Here is a 13,348-nt window from a genome sequence, read left to right on the forward strand (position 1 = left end):
TAAGTGCCCAATCTGGTGAAAAAGTAGCTAATGGTTCTCAATCTGATCCAGGGACTCCCCCAGGAAAAGGTTCAGGAAAGAAACTTCTCAGCCTGCCCATTACTAGACAGTCTAGCATAGTTGGTACAGAGGTTGAATCACACCATTCTGATGGTGTGCTCTCACATTATACTGGTAGCCAAGCTGTTAGGGTGCCCTCTGTAAGGGACAGGTCTCCTTCTGTTCATTCCCATCATACCTCTGTATCTAGAAATGTCCCTCCCACCCACCCTGATGACAGATTGTTAGAAAGGGAGCTCAATAGATTGAGAGTGGAACAAACCAGACTGAAGCTCAAGAAGCAACAGCTGGATTTGGATAGACAGTCTTTAGAATTAGAGAAGGAAAGACAGAAGTTGGGTTTAGATACCCATGGTGGCAGCAGCAGTATTCCCCATAGTCATCCTGCAAAAGAGCATGATTCCAGGAATCTGCACAAGATAGTTCCCCCTTATAAGGAGGGGGATGACATTAACAAGTGGTTTGCTGCACTTGAGAGGGCCTGTGCTGTACAGGATGTCCCTCAAAAGCAGTGGGCTGCTATCCTATGGCTATCATTTAGTGGAAAAGGTAGGGATAGACTCCTTACTGTGAAAGAAAATGATGCCAATAATTTTACAGTTCTTAAGAATGCACTCCTGGATGGTTATGGCTTAACCACTGAACAGTACAGGATAAAGTTCAGAGAGACCAAAAAGGAGTCTTCACAAGACTGGGTTGATTTCATTGACCAGGCAGTGAAGGCCTTGGAGGGGTGGTTACATGGCAGTAAAGTTACTGATTATGAAAGCCTGTATAACACAATCCTGAGAGAGCATATACTTAATAATTGTGTGTCTGATTTGTTGCACCAGTACCTGGTAGACTCTGATCTGACCTCTCCCCAAGAATTGGGAAAGAAGGCAGACAAATGGGGCAGAACAAGGGTGAACAGAAAAGTTCATACAGGGGGTGACAAAGATGGCAATAAGAAGAAAGATGGTGAAAAATCTCAAAATAAGCATGGGGATAAGGGTAAAACCAAAGATCCCACTTCAAATCTTAAACACTCTTCAGAGGGTGGGGATAAAACACATTCTTCCTCTTCTTCCCAACCTGCACACATTAAAAAGCCTTGGTGCTTTGTGTGTAAAAATAGAGGCCATAGGCCAGGGGATAAGTCCTGTCCAGGTAAACCCCCTGAGCCTACCACCACTAATACATCAAGCTCTAGTGCCCCTAGCAGTAGTGGTACTAGTGGTGGGACTGCTGGCAACAGTCAAGCAAAGGGTGTAGTTGGGTTCACTTATGGGTCCATAGTGGAAACTGATGTAATCAGTCCCAAGACAGTTTCTGTCACACCTAGTGGCATTGGCCTTGCCACACTGGCTGCTTGTCCCCTTACAATGGATAAGTACAGGCAGACAGTTTCAATAAATGGTGTTGAGGCCTTGGCCTACAGGGACACAGGTGCCAGTTTCACTTTGGTGACTGAAAACCTAGTGCCTCCTGAACAACACATCATTGGACAACAGTATAAGATTATTGAAGTCCATAACTCCACTAAGTTTCTTCCCTTAGCTATAATTCAGTTTAGTTGGGGTGGAGTTACTGGCCCTAAGCAGGTGGTGGTATCACCTAGCTTACCTGTAGACTGTCTCTTAGGTAATGACCTAGAGGCCTCAGGTTGGGCTGATGTAGAGTTTTATGCCCATGCAGCCATGCTGGGCATCCCTGAGGAATTGTTCCCTCTCATTTCTACTGAAATGAAAAAGCAAAGGAGAGAAGGCCTGAAAACTCAGGATCCCTCTCCATCAACAGGTAAAAAGGGTATCACAGTATCCCCTAACCACCCTACCATTCAGGATACCATTCCTGTGGTGGGAGAAACCTCTCCTGGGGTGGCACCTGTTCCAAGGGAATCATCAGCTGGCATAGCTGGACTCCCTGAAGTAGAAGTACCTCTCTGTGGGATAACTAACATTGGTGACAAAAAGAGCACCATTTTAGTTAACATGGAGCATCCCTCCAACCCTCCCAGAGAAACTTTAGTGCAGAAACCCTGTACTGCCTCACAACACTTAGGACAGCATCCCTGCCCTAGTGTGGAGCTCATAGGACAGCATCCCTGCCCTGCTCCAACTCAAGAGAAACAGCATCCCTGTTCTCTCTTCCAGCCAAATGGACAAAGTTTTTGCCCAGCTATGGCTTTTCTGAGACAGCATCCCTGTCTGGCATTTCCATCACTACAAATAGGTTCAGTGGACAATTCCCACTGCTGTAAACTAAAACTTACTGATAGAAACTCTGAAAATACATCTTCACATTGTTGCTTAGCTAAAAAACTTCAAACAGGGTGGTTTACATCCCCACAGGGAAGTAACCATATAGTGGATGATAAAGGGAGTAACCAGTCTATTGCAGAGCTACTCTCTACTTATCACCACTTAGACAATAAAGTCTCAACTGGCCAAGGTTAGCCTTATTGTCCTTCGTTTGGGGGGGGGTTGTGTGAGAAGGTAGCCTCTTTCTAGCCTTGTTACCCCCACTTTTGGCCTGTTTGTGAGTGTATGTCAGGGTGTTTGTCACTGTTTTCACTGTCTCACTGGGATCCTGATAGCCAGGCCTCAGTGCTCATAGTGAAAAGACTATGTTTTCAGTATGTTTGTTATGTGTCACTGGGATCCTGCTGGTCAGGACCCCAGTGCTCATAAGTTTGTGGCCTATATGTATGTGTCACTGGGACCCTGTCACACAGGGCCCCAGTGCTCATAGGTGTGCATGTATATGTTCCCTGTGTGGTGCCTAACTGTCTCACTGAGGCTCTGCTAACCAGAACCTCAGTGGTTATGCTCTCTCATTACTTCCAAATTGTCACTGACAGGCTAGTGACCATTTTTACCAATTTACATTGGCTTACTGGAACACCCTTATAATTCCCTAGTATATGGTACTGAGGTACCCAGGGTATTGGGGTTCCAGGAGATCCCTATGGGCTGCAGCATTTCTTTTGCCACCCATAGGGGGCTCTGACAATTCTTACACAGGCCTGCCACTGCAGCCTGAGTGAAATAACGTCCACGTTATTTCACAGCCATTTTACACTGCACTTAAGTAACTTATAAGTCACCTATATGTCTAACCTTTACCTGGTAAAGGTTAGGTGCAAAGTTACTTAGTGTGAGGGCACCCTGGCACTAGCCAAGGTGCCCCCACATTGTTCAGAGCCAATTCACTGAACTTTGTGAGTGCGGGGACACCATTACACGCGTGCACTACATATAGGTCACTACCTATATGTAGCTTCACCATGGTAACTCCGAATATGGCCATGTAACATGTCTATGATCATGGAATTGCCCCCTCTATGCCATCCTGGCATTGTTGGTACAATTCCATGATCCCAGTGGTCTGTAGCACAGACCCTGGTACTGCCAGACTGCCCTTCCTGGGGTTTCACTGCAGCTGCTGCTGCTGCCAACCCCTCAGACAGGCAGCTGCCCTCCTGGGGTCCAGCCAGGCCTGGCCCAGGATGGCAGAACAAAGAACTTCCTCTGAGAGAGGGTGTGACACCCTCTCCCTTTGGAAAATGGTGTGAAGGCAGGGGAGGAGTAGCCTCCCCCAGCCTCTGGAAATGCTTTGTTGGGCACAGATGTGCCCAATTCTGCATAAGCCAGTCTACACCGGTTCAGGGACCCCTTAGCCCCTGCTCTGGCGCGAAACTGGACAAAGGAAAGGGGAGTGACCACTCCCCTGACCTGCACCTCCCCTGGGAGGTGTCCAGAGCTCCTCCAGTGTGCTCCAGACCTCTGCCATCTTGGAAACAGAGGTGTGATAGAGCGGAACGTGGTAACAATTTACCTGCGTTCGGACGCTCTTTAGGTCGATGAATCTTTTGACTAAGTGGGAACTCTCTGTACTCTTAATCGATCAATCACCTTATATCGATAATCAATAACGAACATAAGCAACACCTTGAACAACATAACACTTAACAATTAATCCAGAATACATTTCGGCGAACCCTGACCTTTCAGCCAGGAATAACCACACCAGTTTATTGCAAAGTTAGTGAATTTATTTCCCTATATTAACAAAGCTAGCACGATATAGATGTGTCTCAACACCAAATGATGAACATAAATGAACATTAATAGCTGTCCATATCGTCGAAACAAGTGTAATCTATGTAGCATTTGAATCACAAGGCATTCGATGGTGGCAATGCAAAGCACTAATACGATAATCTGTAATGGGCTAATTGCGTACATTTAGTCAGCATAACAAGATCTCAAATTGCATCGTGCGACATATGGAATCCTCGTCTAACCTCAAATTAGCATCGGCATGTGGGACTTCATGCAAAAGCAATTTAGCAACATTAATTTAGAAAACTCCTAGCTAGGGTCCTTATCAAAATCAGCAGTTGGTTACCTAAAAGAAACACAATGCAATTTTACAATTTCCTTTCATAATTACCAATTCCGATCAGCAATCAATGAATTCTTCGTCTCACAGGTATCGTTTCTCGATCAGCATAGGGCCGGGACAAAGGGGCAGGGGTGAACGGGGCAATTGCCTCACGGCGGTAAGATAATATTACTACTTCATGCAAAAGGGGCAAATCAAAGTTAAAGTCTCTAGGGCAAGAATCATTAAAGTCTCTTTCTCCCGACTAGAGAAAGCATCAAAGTTTCTCAAAATGGCGTCGCAGCAAAATGGGCCATAGTAGCTACGAAGTCAAAATGGCGGGATGTCCGAAGATATAGAGAGCTTTCCTCTCGTGCACCTGGGTTTTATAGACAACAGTTCAAGTCCAGTAGGGTCTCCATTGGTGGGTTCATAGGTTAGCTTCAAATTGACCAATCAAAAACGACAGTTCTCAAGCTTTTACTTAAGCATACATTATCCTTGGAGATGGGTACGTAATTTGCAACATTGTCTCTCGATTAGCTTACTCTCAGAGCCTCCATTGTCCGCACCTGCAAGTCGACCTTGAATTTAAGAGAAAATATGCCAGGCTGGCACCAACTTTAAGATAAGCACGTGAACAGTTTCTGTGGAAAAATACAGCTTCAAGCAGAAATACACGTTTAACAGCACAATGGAAAAATACGAACATCTAAACCGTGAGACCAGGCAACTAGGCCAAAGCCTCCGCTAAAGTAATGCTAAGCTAAAACATTTCAAACAAGCAAATCGTAGCACATGTTTATGATTATGTCGGATTAGTGCAATTCTAATACACCACGTTATATAAAGCACGCGTATAAATGATGGCAAACTACTCTGAGGGCACATTTTGTCCCCGTACAATCTTTATTAATTCGGTAAATGTCACACATGATTATGTCAGCACTACGTTTATGCGTTAATAAATCAAAACTTTCATTTTCTGCTTCATCAATCCCTCCTCTGATGACCACTTGTCATCACAGAAATTTAGCCCACAAATTTTATCCCATTAAAATTCTGTCAGCTCCCTTTTCCTTTTAGTTCCCCTAGTTTGCGCTTTGTATTCTTCTGCCATTCTTTTCATAATTTTCTCCTCCTTTCTTCTTTTAATTCTTTCCATAATCATTATTATTCCCCTTTTTATTCCCCAAATTCCAAATACACAAATTATCACTATTAATATTCCTTCTATTATTTTCAATAATATTCCATTCCAAATTCCCCCAATCCAATGTCCCACTGAAGCAAGTCCCTTCCCAACCTTTTCCCACACTCCTGGTTCTTTCAGTTCTTTCAAATCTGCACTTTCTTTGGTTAGATTAGCAAGCATAGTTTTAATTTTCACACTAATATCAGGTATATAGGTGCAGCAGTGACGTGCACCAATCATTTTGCAAACGCCTCCATCCTTTGCTAAAAGAATGTCTAAAGCAAGCCTATTTTGAAGAGTCATAGCTCTTTCCGCTGCAAGTTCAGCATCCATCAGGATTATAGCACCTGAAAATTTTGTCAACATATTATCCACTATAGTAGACAGCTTTCTTATTTTGATGGAATTCAGCACAACTCCCAATGAAGGAATCATGGCTCCAAATATGTCACCTACCACAGCAGCTGCGGTCTCTCTTTTCTGGATACGATGGGATCCAGGTGTCTTTTCAATCATCGATATGTCATCCAGTTGATAAACCTTTGGAAACACTATACCCAAATAACACCTTCCCCACCATCCCTTTGGAAGACGATAATAGGCATTATGCCCACAAATGTAATACACCCCTGGAATGACAGGGTCAAGTCCGTCCATCATGAATGTCCATTTGGCCTTAAAGATAAACGTATGTTTGCATTCACTCGCTCCTACAAAAATATTGTCATAATAAGATTCACCTCGATATATACAAAATTTCCCTACATGCCAAGCATCTAAAGCAATTTTCCCTTGTGTCTTTATAGCAGCAAAGTCATAATTATCTACTGAAGTCCTCTTATGTAGTTCTTTTTCTAATTTCGCCTTCATTTGAGCCCTTCTATCATCTGTGCGATCTAAAAAGCTTATTTCTACAGCAGAAACGGAGCAAGTAAGGTTCTCCCTATGAGCATGAGCCGTTTCAAAAGGTTGCATTGGCTCGAAAAAGTCCCTCATAATTTTGTAATCCCAATATTTTGCAGTCTCGCTTAGCTGCGCTATTATAGGAACATAAGCAAAGGTAACATCATAATTCGAGAAAAAATACTGTATGTTAGATTGACCATAAAACCTAGACATTACTATACTACATGTAATCCCATATGTAAGAGGCATGTGGTGATAAGTCACCCCTTCCTTTACTGATGTTGGTATCTGGGTACACACATAACAATCTTTCGCATCCATAGTCTCAACATACTCTGTTAATAAGCGATAGAAAACGTTATACGAAAGCTCCTTCTTATCGTGCAAGAGCCTCTCATCCAGTGCTAGTCTTTTCAATGGTGTTAGTTCAGTAACAGTAACAGGAGCAATAGTAGAAGCAGCAATAGTCTCATTCTCACCCTTTCCATGCATTCCAAACACAATTGCCATTATTATTAGTACACATGTTAGTACCAAGCCTATACACACGTATTTACAATATTTCTTTCTATTGTTTTGCATAGCGTACCTAGGCATGATCTGTATAGAATCAGAGAGCTAGAAGCACTTATAAATGAAACTACTTAGCAATTCAGTTACAAAGCTGAACGGGCACAATGTTCACACCATCTTCTTCAAAAGGCCAGTCACTTATCGGTTAGCAGCATTTGTCTCAATTCGGTTTAGCAATGTCTCAGCTGGTTGTTTGTCTCACGTTAGCAAGCAATACCATTTACTTCCGTTTCAATCAACAGAGTCTATGAAACTTTTCTTTTCTATTGGTATCTCTTCTTCTTCTTCGTTCTCGATGCTTAGAGATACAAACTCATCAGTCCAATCATCGTTTACTGCATATGCCCATTCAGGACCGGAATACCTCCTGTTTGGTATCCTTTTCCTTTTCAATTTTGCTTCTCTTTTCGATTCTGCTTCGCTGGCACTCTCCTCCTTCGCCAAGTCCTTTTCTTCACTTGACGATTGTTCCACGACAGTTACTTCCTTTCTTTTCTCTTTCACTTTTGGCCTTCCTCCCTCGTTCAAACCTTCTTTGCCCTTTTCTTTTATCGGTGAGATACTTAATCTTCTTTTTGCACCGTGTCCATTTGATGGACCTGCGATCTTTTCTGTAGAGGTTTGAGCTTTTCCGTTCTGCTCTTCTTTGTCCCCACCTTCAGGGGAATCAATCACGTTTTCCTTTTCTTTTTCTGTATCGTCTGTTTCTGGGAAAGCCCCCTTCTGCTCAGGCTCTCCTGCTTTCTCACTTTCTTCGAGCCCTTCGTCACCGTTACTTTCTTCAGGCTCTGTATCACTTTCAGCTGCTTCAGGTTCCTTGTCACCTTCAGCTGCTTCAGGCTTTTTGCTACCCTCAGCTGCCTCAGGTTCTTTGTCACCTGCAGCTTCGTCGTCGCTGTCTGAACTTTCTCCTTGGTCTTCCCCAAGTGAGTCGGACTCTTCGTTCTCCAATAATATCTCTTTTTCTCCTGCTGTTGCTTGTTCGCTTTCAGTTCGCTTTTGTTCTGTCTCAACACTCGGCACTGTTTTATCAGGCACAGTGCTTCAACTTCCTCATCTGTGGGACACAGCACCTTCTTTGTATGACTGGCGTGAATCCAGTTGGGAACCCCCGCGCACTTCACAGCGGTAGTTGTCGTTAGGATCACTTGGAAAGGGCCTTTCCAACGGGGTTCCAGGCACGACTTCCTCACGTGCTTCTTTATCACGACCCAGTCACCTGCTTTCAGTGCGTGTCCTGGACCTTGGATCGGTGGCAAGGTGGTCGCTTCCACCTGGTGAGAGAAAGAGCGAACCACGTCAGCCAGACCTTTGCAGTAGTCTAACACCATATCATCTGTAATATTCAAAAGCATGTTTGTGGGAACTGCAGGAAGTCTCATAGCCCTGCCCATGAGAATTTCATGCGGAGACAATCCAGTTTTTCTATCCGGAGTGTTTCTCATTGACATTAGCACTAAGGGCAATGCGTCAGGCCATTTCAAATTTGTTGATGCACATATTTTTGCCATTCTCGATTTCAGCGTACCATTCATCTGCTCCACCAGTCCTGATGCCTCAGGGCGATAGCTACAGTGCAGCTTTTGCTCAATGTTCAGTGCTTCGCAAAGTAACTTCATCACCTCGTTATTGAAGTGACTTCCCCTATCTGATTCTAAAGAGATCGGGAATCCGAAACGTGGTATTAACTCCCTCAATAATAGCTTGGCAACTGTAAGACTGTCATTTCTACGTGTGGGGTATGCCTCAATCCAATGACTAAAAATGCACACAATCACCAACACATATCTTAAACCCCCATGCACAGGCATCTCAATGAAGTCCATCTGCATACGACTAAAAGGACCGCTTGCCCTACCAATGTGACTCGCGTTCACAACCGTCCCCTTTCCTGGGTTCATCTGTTGGCAAGTGACACATCGATGGCAAACTGCTTCTGCAGCTTGACGAAATCTGGGGTTAAACCAATCAGTTTTGAACAATCTTATCATGGCATCTCTCCCTAGGTGAGCTTGCCCATGATAGAACTGCGCAAGCTGTGATAAGAGACTATTTGGCAGAACAAATTTTCCCTCATGTGAAACCCATAGCTCGTCTTGTCTCTTTATACATTGTGATTTAATCCAGGAATCTCTTTCATCCTCTCTGACATTATTCTGTAGTGCTTTTAGTTCTTCTATTGTATCTACGACCTTCAAGGCAAATGCTTCAGCTGGTTCGAGTTCTGGTTTACTTATTGTATTCCAATCATCCCTTAGCAATATACAATTCAAAGCGCAAAATCTTGCGACTTGATCTGCATAGGCATTTCCCAGAGACACATAATCCTGTCCTTTCGTGTGAGCACTGCACTTTACCACTGCAACTTCAGCTGGCACTTGAATGGCATGTAATAACTCCCTTATTCTCTCCCCATTTTTCACTGGGGATCCTGAAGAAGTCAGGAAACCTCTCTGTGACCACAGTTGTCCAAAGTCATGCACAATCCCAAACCCATATTGGCTATCAGTGTAAATGGTGACTTTCATCAATGCAGACAATTGACATGCTCTAGTAAGGGCTACAAGTTCTGCTACTTGTGCAGAATAGACTCCTTGGAGCCATCCCGCTTCCAAGACCCCTGTCACAGTACATACAGCATATCCTGCTTTCAAAATTCCCACCCCATCTCTTAGACATGAACCATCAACAAAAAGAATTTGGTCATTTTCATCAAGTTTTGTATCCCTAATGTCCGGTCGGGGTTTTGTGCAAAATTCAGTCACCTGAAGGCAGTCATGCTCGACGTCTTCAGCGTTCTCAATTTCAGCATTTTCTCCAGGAAGCAAGGTAGCTGGATTCAACGTAGTGCACCTTTTCAGCTGCACATTCGGTGAGCCCAGAATAGTCGTTTCATACCTTGTGAGTCTTGCTCCAGTCATGTGCTGCGTTCGGGAGCGGGTCAAAAGTATCTCAACTGAGTGAGGGACCATGACTGTTACTGGGTGTCCCATCACTATTCCTTCACTCTGAGTGAGGCTGATACCAACTGCTGCTACGGCGCGCAAACACCCTGGGAGTGCTGCTGCAACCGGATCCAGAGTAGCTGAAAAATACGCTACTGGTCTGTTTACGCCACCATGGGCTTGGGTCAAGACAGACAAAGAACATGCATCACGTTCATGACAAAACAATGTGAAAGGCTTCGTGTAATCAGGCATACCTAAAGCTGGAGCCCTACACATGCACTCCTTTAATTCAACAAAAGCATCCATCTCATCCCCTTTCAGTTCGATCTGATCCAAGGCATCCTTCTGGGTCAATTTCAGCAAAGGCTTCGCTAGAGACGAGAAGTTGGGAATCCACTGGCGACAATATCCCACCATTCCCAAAAACTTCCTCACCTCCTTCCTTGTCTTTGGTGGACTCATTTGAAGTACACTTGTAATTCTTTCCTTCATTATTCTCCGCGATCCTTTCTCTATCTGGTGACCCAAGTATTTCACTTTCTTCAGACAGAACTGCAGTTTGGAAGGAGACACCTTGTGTCCATTCCCTCCCAAATGGTTCAACAGAGCAATGGTATCGGCTGTGCAGCCACTTTCTGTCTTTGATGCAACCAGTAAGTCGTCAATGTACTGTACTAAAGTTGACTCGAATGGCAACTCTAACTCTTCCAAGTCTTTCTTTAGAACCTGATTGAATATCGACGGTGACTCAGAGAACCCTTGAGGAATTCGACACCAACTGTATACTCTGTCTAGGAATTTGAAACAAAAGAGGAATTGGCTATCCTCATGAAGAGGCACAGAAAAGAATGCTTGTGACAAATCGATGACTGAGAACCACTCAGCTTCGCAAGGGATCTGAAACATTATCACAGCCGGATTCGGTACGACAGGGCAGCACTTTATTATGATGTCATTTATTTTCCTCAAATCCTGTACAAGTCGGACTTTCCCACTTGGCTTTATTAGTCCCATTATCGGTGAATTACATGGGCTGCTTAATACTTCTTTCAGTACTCCCTGCTTCACGAATTCGTCAATAAGTTGGGCAACTTTCATGAGGGTATCTTGTGGCATGTGGTATTGTGGGGTCTGGGGAAAGATCGCATTGGGCTTTACCATCACTTTTACTGGTTCTACTCCTTTCATCAATCCCACCTCTTTCCCTGTCATGTCCCACACTTCCTTTCCGACTGTTTCCCGTAATTCTGCTGGGATATCTTCTTCAGTTATCATTGGTAAAAGACAGATCAGAGGATACTCTTCGTCAACTGTTTCTATCTCATCACCCCCTTCACTGTCTCCTTCTTCCCCATCACTGCTCGTCTGTATTGTTATACCCTCGTTCGAACACATTATCGAACAACCCAATTTGCACAATAGGTCTCTTCCTAACAGTGCAATTGGGCTTGAGTCACATACCACAAACTGATGTACCCCTTGATAGTTACCAATGTTAACTGGTATCGGATCTGTTATGGGGTTCGTCAGATGCCTGTTTGCTACTCCCACCACTTGAACTGTCCTCCCTGAGAGTGGCAAATTTGGTACTTCACTGCTCTTAACAGTTGAACGTGTGGCTCCTGTGTCGACCAAGAATGAGACACGATGACCCATTACTCTTCCCTCTACGTACGGACCCCTTTGATCAACTTCTAGAGATGCCGCAAGCACACAATCTCCTTCCTCTTCTGAGCTTTCACTCTCCCATACATTGTTTATTCCACTCTCACTGTGTAATGGGAACTGTTGTACTGTGCCGTTTGTGCTCATTACCTGACCCGTTACCTGTGGAGGAACCATCATTTGCTGCTGACTCATTGGTGCCAAAGGTATTTGCATTTGCTGATTAGGTACCAAAGGTAACTGCTGCTGCATCGGCTGCATTTGCGTCATCTGCACACGGGGCATCTGCATCTGCTGCGGCTGCATAGGTTGTAATCCCTGCAATTGATTTATGGTCTGAAAATTTGGGTTTGGACCTCTCATTTTCGGTCCTCTCATTGTCTGAAATGCATTGACGTCATTGTTTTGCTGACCAACACCTACACCTGCACCTGCACCTTCCTGCACCACCATCGGGCACTCGCGTTTCCAATGACCTACGTTTCCGCACGCATGACACGGCATCACCTTCTTCATTGCCTGCACACCCGTCACAACAGTGTTCAAATCCGGACCATTATTCACAAAACCTCCTCTGCCTCTGCCTCTGGCCTGTGGCTGAAACGCCATGTTTCCTTGCAACTGCGGCTGCTGTTGCTGAAACGCCATGTTTCCCTGCAACTGCGGCTGCGGTTGCGGCATCTGCTGTTGGAACCCTTGCATCCCTGGCAACCCTTGCAGTCCTTGCAGACCTTGCAAGCCTGTCTGAGCCGCCTTAAGCTGCATCATCATCACCTTCTCTTTCAGCTTTTTCTGTTTTACCTCAATTTCGTCGCTACAGTATTTCGCATAAGTCAAGACTTCATCAATCGGTTTCGACTGCCAGCAGATCAAATGCGATTTTATCATCTGACTTATCTCTGGTCTCAGCCCTTCCACAAATCTGAACACAAAATGAAGCATATCTTTCGCCTCTATTGCTTCCGTGCCACTGTAATTCTTGAACGCCTTCAACAACCTCTCATAGTAACTATGAATCGATTCTTTAGCCTCTTGGGCAGTTCGATCAATCTTCTGCCAATCCACATTTTTCGCGGCAACCTTCGTCTTCAAATGCTCAATCACCTTATAGTACAGACACATCACCATAGGTGATGGTGCACCCGTCTCTCTGTCTCTCTCTGGTTCACTTGTCGGCCAACCTACAGCTCTTTTGCAATCCTCCCACAAATCTGCCGGAACCACAATCTCGAATAGAGTGTTCAGGTCTTCCCAGAGACATTTTGCAAGCTTCACAAACCTATCAGTCTGCTGATACCATTCAATCGGCTTCTCCCTCAGTTTGGGAAAATCGTTCGTAAAAGACTGAATATCACTCCTGTGCCATGGTACATGTACTAATTTTCCCCCTGCTGTCTCCCTCATTGGTAACATGGTTACTGTTTCGCTGCTCTGCGGTCTTTTCTCATTATGCTCTGTAACACTGTCCCTCCTCTTATCCTTCCTCTTTACCCATCTGCTTTCCCACTTGTCTAAGCACCTCCACACTTGGGCACTCTGCAACAATTCTCTAAGGTGTGCCTTCATGCCTGCTGATCTCATGTGTTCAAAATCTGTGGTCCCAAAATCCAACCTATAGCTCCTGCTCAAGTGT

This window comes from Pleurodeles waltl, chromosome 10 (assembly GCF_031143425.1).
Source record: "Pleurodeles waltl isolate 20211129_DDA chromosome 10, aPleWal1.hap1.20221129, whole genome shotgun sequence".
Classification (NCBI taxonomy): domain Eukaryota; kingdom Metazoa; phylum Chordata; class Amphibia; order Caudata; family Salamandridae; genus Pleurodeles; species Pleurodeles waltl.